Raw genomic sequence first — 6,061 nt, 5'->3', positions numbered from 1 at the left:
TCCCCATCCTTTTTGAGAACTCCTGATAGAAGAGTCTTACAGTGTGCAGTAGATAGTTAGCACTGGGAAAGGGCCCTTTATTCCTGTACAATGGAATTACGCTTCACAACAGGGAAGCAGGGAAGAAGGAAGAGGAGAGAGAATCCATTGTGTTCAGATATATAAGAGAGTTATGGTCTGGGCAGTGGTGAATGCCTGTAATTTCAGCTATTCTGGAGGCTGAGGCACTGAAAATTTCAGGCCAGCTTAGACAATTTAGTGAAATCCTGTCTAAAAAATGTTAAAATGCTTGGGAAGATAACTCAGTAGTAGGTTATCTCTAGGTTTAATTCCTAATACTGAGGGGAGAGTAGTTACGTAGTCTTTGAGGCCAGTGTAAGGAGCACTGGCTTTTACTTAGGGGGGGATATAAAAAGAAAATGATAGATACTGTAAAGATAAAGAAAGAGCCATGGGCATTCATAGCCAGCCTCATGTTCACTTGCAGCTTTGATAACAAAGGATTTGTTATGTAGATGTTAAAACACCCAGCATTGGAGTTCAATAAATATTTGTGGATGAATGAATAAATTATGCATGTGCTGTTCACAGATTGACATACTACCATACAAGACATTAGCATTTCCTATCAGCAGTGTTTCTAGGCATGAACACACATTCACTGGGAAACTGACATCAGTAAGCTGTCAACAGGGAATCCTAAATTAGCTGTCTGTAACTATTGCAAGTTAGCAAGATGAGCTTTTGGCTTTAAGAAAAGTAGTTAAGATGTCTTGTAACTGGCAAGGCTAGATGGCATTTCTTTAATTGACTGAGGTATTAGGAGCACCATATGCTAAAGCACTAGCCAGTTTCTGCTGCCAGCAGTCAGACTTGCCTCATCATTGCCAAGAATCCCATCTGCTCTCTGTCCCCAGTTTCTCTACAACTCAGCAGCAGGTTCGTTAGGAACAAAAGCAAAAAGTCTCTAATTATCCTAGTTTTAGTTTAAAATGACTTGGATTTAATTGGTTATGTTTTTCAAGTATTATTTATTGATCAATCAGTCAACTATTGATAATCAGGGTATAGAATATCAGGTCTCCTACCTAAATATGTTTTGGAAACATTTTGCTACTATATTGAGGAAATATAGCTGTACATACAGCTGTATTATTTGCATTTTTAATATCATTACTTCTAATACTGCTATGGAGACAATAAGCTAAGAATTTCATCTATAAAGCATTGATTATAAAATATGTAAATGAGGCAGACGTGAAGAGGGCTGTCTTTTCCGAAAACCTGGCAAGATGGCGGAAGGGAAACAAAAGAAGATGCGAACCTTCCGCAAGTTTACCTACCCTGCCATGGACCTTGACCAGCTGCTGGACATGTCCTATGAACTGCTGATGCAGCTCTGTAACGCTCACAGGGGAGGCAGCTGAACCATGGACTGGGCGGAAGCAGCACTTGTTAATGAAGCGTCTACACAAGACCAAAAATGAGGCACCACCCATGGAGAAGCCCGAGGTGGTGAAGACACACCTTAGCAACATGACCATCCTGCCCGAGATGGTGGCAGCATGGTGGATGTCTACAATGGCAAGGCTTTCAACCAGGTGGAGATCAAGCCTGAGATGACTGGCCACCACGTGGGCGAGTTCTCCGTCACCTCAAGCCCTCAAAGCACACCGGCCTGGCATTGGCGCCACTCACTCTTCATGCTTCATCCCCCTCAAGTAGCCACCTGGCCAATAAAGCCACCACTGCCCCCCTAATAAAAAAAAAAAATAGGTAAATGAAAGTTAGTTTGTGCTTAAACTTTAAAAAGGCAAAAGAAAGGGCTGTTGCTCATGGTAGAACATTTGTTTAGTATCTATCCGCACTGTATTGGAGCCCCAGTGCTTCAAAAAGTAAAAGAAAAGCATCAGGAAAGATTTCACTGGATTACTACTTTGAGGAAAATCAAAGTTCATTTATTTGTACTTAATAATTACAGGACATCTTAAGTGTTTTTTTTTAATTGTTTTTTTAAAATTTATTTATTTATTTATGTGTGTGTGTGTGTGTGTGTGTGTGGCCAGCTCAGCCCACCAGGGGGCGGGGCTGGCTGGCATGTGGTGCTGGGGGGATTGAACCGCGGTCCCTGTGCTTTGCTAAGCTTGTTCTAAGTAGGTGCTTTAGACCACTGAGTCATCTCCCCAGCCCCTTAAGTTTTGATCAGTAACAAAAAAAAATCAGTAACAAAAAATTAAATTTCTTCATCTTTCTGAAAATCTTTTTTATTTAAGCATCTTATGGTTTGGGGTCTTTGCAAGGCAAACGTATTACAGGATACATTTTATATTTTTTAATGAATCACCCAAGAATCATATACAAGAAGTGCAGGAAATCTATCCATACAATAAACACTAAAGAATCCAGGTGAGGGCCTAGATCCTTACACTGCGCATGAGTCCAGCTGGAATTCTAGAGCAAGTCCAGCTGGAGGCCTAGAGCCCATGACAAAGTTTCATGCAAGCCTGCTTCATGGATCTGTGCTGGGAAGGCCCAAAGGTCACTGGAAGCTAGAAAGTATATGCCAGTTGGATGAGGATCTGTGCTACCAGGCTACGGGATCTGAACTGGAGCTAAAAAGTAATGCTCAAGGTAAGCACCAGAGTCCCCCAAGTACCACAGCCAACCTCAGCAATAGTGAGGTCCGAGCTCCTCCAGTGACGAGGAAAGCCCAGTTCCCATCAGGAGAGCCAGTGCAACAAGCTTCTCCATGAGGCTGAGCAGTGCACCATCCAGAGAGTGATGCTCAAGATGGGGACCAAAGCTCCTCCAAAGTTCATCGGGAAAGCCAGCATGAGAAGGTCCTCCAGCAGAACAACCCAAGAGAACTAGCAGTTCTGGCAGCTCCAACAGCTTCTCCAGACAGCATCCCTAACAACATTCTGGCAGCTTCTCCTGTTCTGCCTTTATGCTGCTGGCAACAATCCTCAGGTGGGCCTCCCGCACCCAGCACCACACTAGTTTAATTCAGCTAGGTATAAAAAGTTGACTACCAGTTAGAAATCCACTCTACCTCTGTAATAAATAATCTAGGTATTTAAATCTATTCAATTGTTTTAGTGGTAATAGAGAGAGAAACAAAGGGTTTTACACTGAGCTATAGCCCCAACTCTTCTTTGTTTTTTATTTTGAGACAAGGTCTCACTAAGAGTAGGCTTAAACACACAATTGTCCTGCTTCATTATTCCAGAAAAATGAGATTACAGGCATGGTTCATTATACTCAGTGCCCAGACTTTTTCTTTAATGCATTTATTTGGTGCAGGATCTCACTATACAGTCCAGACTCATAGTGATCCTCCTGTCTCAGCCTCCCCAGCATGGGTCAGCACAGCATGTGGTACTGGGTATCGAACTCAGGTCCTTGCACTTATCAGGCAGGTGCTTAGACTGCTAAGATATTGCCCCAGCTCCCCAGACAATTTTTAAAAAGCTATTTGCCTAGTATATTTTAAAATTTATTAAATATAAGAATGTGTAGGAGTGAGACCACCTGGGCCATGGATCCTGAATAGACACAGACTGCAGGCCCGGCGTGTGAGTGAGACCACCCGGGGCCCACTGGATCCTCATTTGACCCAAAGTGCAGGCTCAGTGAGGAACCCTTCAGCAGAACTCCCTGAAAAGAGGCTAGAGGCAAGACTCACCCAGCTGATTCAGGAGCAGAACATCTTGCCAGAGTGACACAAGGGGTTCAACTCCATCGGCTGCAGCAGGAAGAAGTGGAGCACAGTGGCCAGACCCCAGCCAGATCCAAGCAACACCCACCTGGAGGAATCTGAACTTCATAGATCCGGACCTGGTGCTCAGGTAATAACTCTTTCTAAGCTCTATACCAAAGGTCAGAAGACAGTGGTATACAAAATGACAAAGAGAAGGAACAAATGCAGTCTCAGGCCCTGAGTCCACCCAGTACAAATGCAGAAGACACTATCATAGAGGAAACTGGAAATCACACACCTGATATCTCTGAAATAATAGTGTTGGAAGTAAAGAAACAACTGCAGAAAGGTATAGAAGAAATCAGATCAGAAATAATTTCTGAACTAAAGAATGTAGTGATAATTATAATCAAAGAGGTACTAAGTGCTTTTTTTTATGAGCAGAATATATTTATTGAGAGAAAGAAAGCTCCTGTCTGAGAGAGGGACAGGAAAGGGGGCCCAAGCAGGTAGTTCCTCCTGGGAAACTGTCTCTTGCAGGGACTTTTATAGAGGAAAACCCCTGTGGTGAGGCGGGTCTAAGGTGGTGGAGAAGACATGGGAACTTGTTTAGTTGGGCATGAAATGGGACAAAACTATGGTCAACCAATGAGATTACAAGCATCATTGCTCAGGTAAAATTGATTAAATCCAGTATCAAATGGGAAAGCAAGTCACGTAGCAAGCGGGTATGAATACAGGACAGGGTCTCTTCCTGTTGGGGGTTGGGCTAGTGACTCATTTGGGCTCTTTCAAGTTGATTGATACTATTTAGGATATCAATCCCTAATGCCCATCCCTAGGGAAGTATGTAGCTGTGCTTCCTCTTTTTGTCTTGGTCTTCAGGTGTGGCCCATATGGGAGTGTCTGTCTCTTCCAAGTTACAAAGTCACCTTGTCTTCCATCTTGTCTCCTTGAGGGCATGACCCTGTCTAACCGCCTATAATATTTCTATCTAACTCAGCTGCCTACAACATTCCCCCCTCTGAAGTAACCCAGGGGCTGGTGAGATGGCTCAGTGGTCTAAAGCACCTACTTAGAACAAGCTAAGCTAAGCAAAGCACAGGAACCATGGTTCAATCCCCCAGCACCACATGCCAGCCAGCCCCGCCCCCTGGTGGACTGAGCTGGCCACACACACACTAAATAAATAAATAAACAAAATATTAAAAAAAAAAAAAAAAAAAAAAGTAAGTAACCCAAACCGCCATGATGGAACTATGGGCAATGACCACTCTGGCTTCTTCAAGCTGAAATGGGTCGTAGTTGTTGACCGGCAGTCAGATATATTCTTCAGAGGTTCTATCTAAAGGCCCTCAATAGACACCAGGCATTTTCATTACAGCTTTGAATCTGAAGACAAAGGCAAAGAAACTATTAAACATACATTGGCCAAATAAAAACACTAATCAGAACATTTTGTAGGTCCACTAGCAGATATCTCTTAAATATGAGGTTTAATCCTTTTATCTTCCATGGCCATTGGGTACTGTCTCTAACAAACTGGCCTTTCTTATTATTACTGGGGAACATGAATTACTGGGCATAGGGAAAACAGTATTTTCCCATTTGCAAGTGGGCCACTGGCTAACTACTGACAAATCTGTATAAGCAATCTATTGAAAGTTTAACAGGATTTTTCCTTATATTGGCAGTTAACATGGGTTCCCTCAGACTGAGAGGGAAGACACATGACCACCTCAATCTGAAACTTCCTCTGACTCCATCATAAACACTTTCTTTTTCCTTCTTTAGCAGCTGTGGCCATTTCTGCTTGAAATGTCTCTTGTCTGTCTGGCTTTCCTATAGGCTGCTAGTATCCCCATTCTTATTTTCCATCTATAATTCCATTCTGTATCCTTTCTAGAAACACCTCAACTGAGACTAATTCATTCCTGAAAATTCTTCTTACTTCTACAGCTTGTGTGAGATATCAGAGGCCCACTGAGCAACATATAACCTTTTGGCTTTAGATTTTACCTGCATGATTACCTGGGTTTTGGTATCCTCTAGAAATAACAAATTATCTGAGAGATTAGAACATGTATAATCAAAGCGTGAACATTCAAGCTAACAGGTACATTTATAAACCTTTTTGAGATCTAGCAATCATAACTCACTAGCTCTTAGACCCCTTTATTCACAGAGTCTGACAGTTTGCTGTAAGTCCCTCTAGCTTTACTTGAGAGATCACAAATGTACTAACTATCAGCATGAAATGCTGGAGTTATATTAAAAATCAGCCAGGCTTACATACTCATCATGAAATACAAAGCATTTAGTCATATTAAACTAATGTCCCATTCAGTGTTTTGGATATGG

At 42.3% G+C, this 6,061-nt stretch overlaps 1 pseudogene; it reads left to right on the top strand.

The window, feature by feature from the left end:
* Positions 1–1,292: 1,292 nt before the first annotated feature.
* LOC101571377 lies at positions 1,293–1,750 on the top strand (annotated as a pseudogene).
* Positions 1,751–6,061: the final 4,311 nt, after the last annotated feature.

Source organism: Octodon degus, unplaced genomic scaffold, assembly GCF_000260255.1.
Source record: "Octodon degus isolate 3935 unplaced genomic scaffold, OctDeg1.0 scaffold00001, whole genome shotgun sequence".
Taxonomy (NCBI): Eukaryota; Metazoa; Chordata; class Mammalia; order Rodentia; family Octodontidae; genus Octodon; species Octodon degus.
Note: the sequence above shows the minus strand (reverse complement) of the source record. Positions and strands in the feature narration are given on the sequence as shown.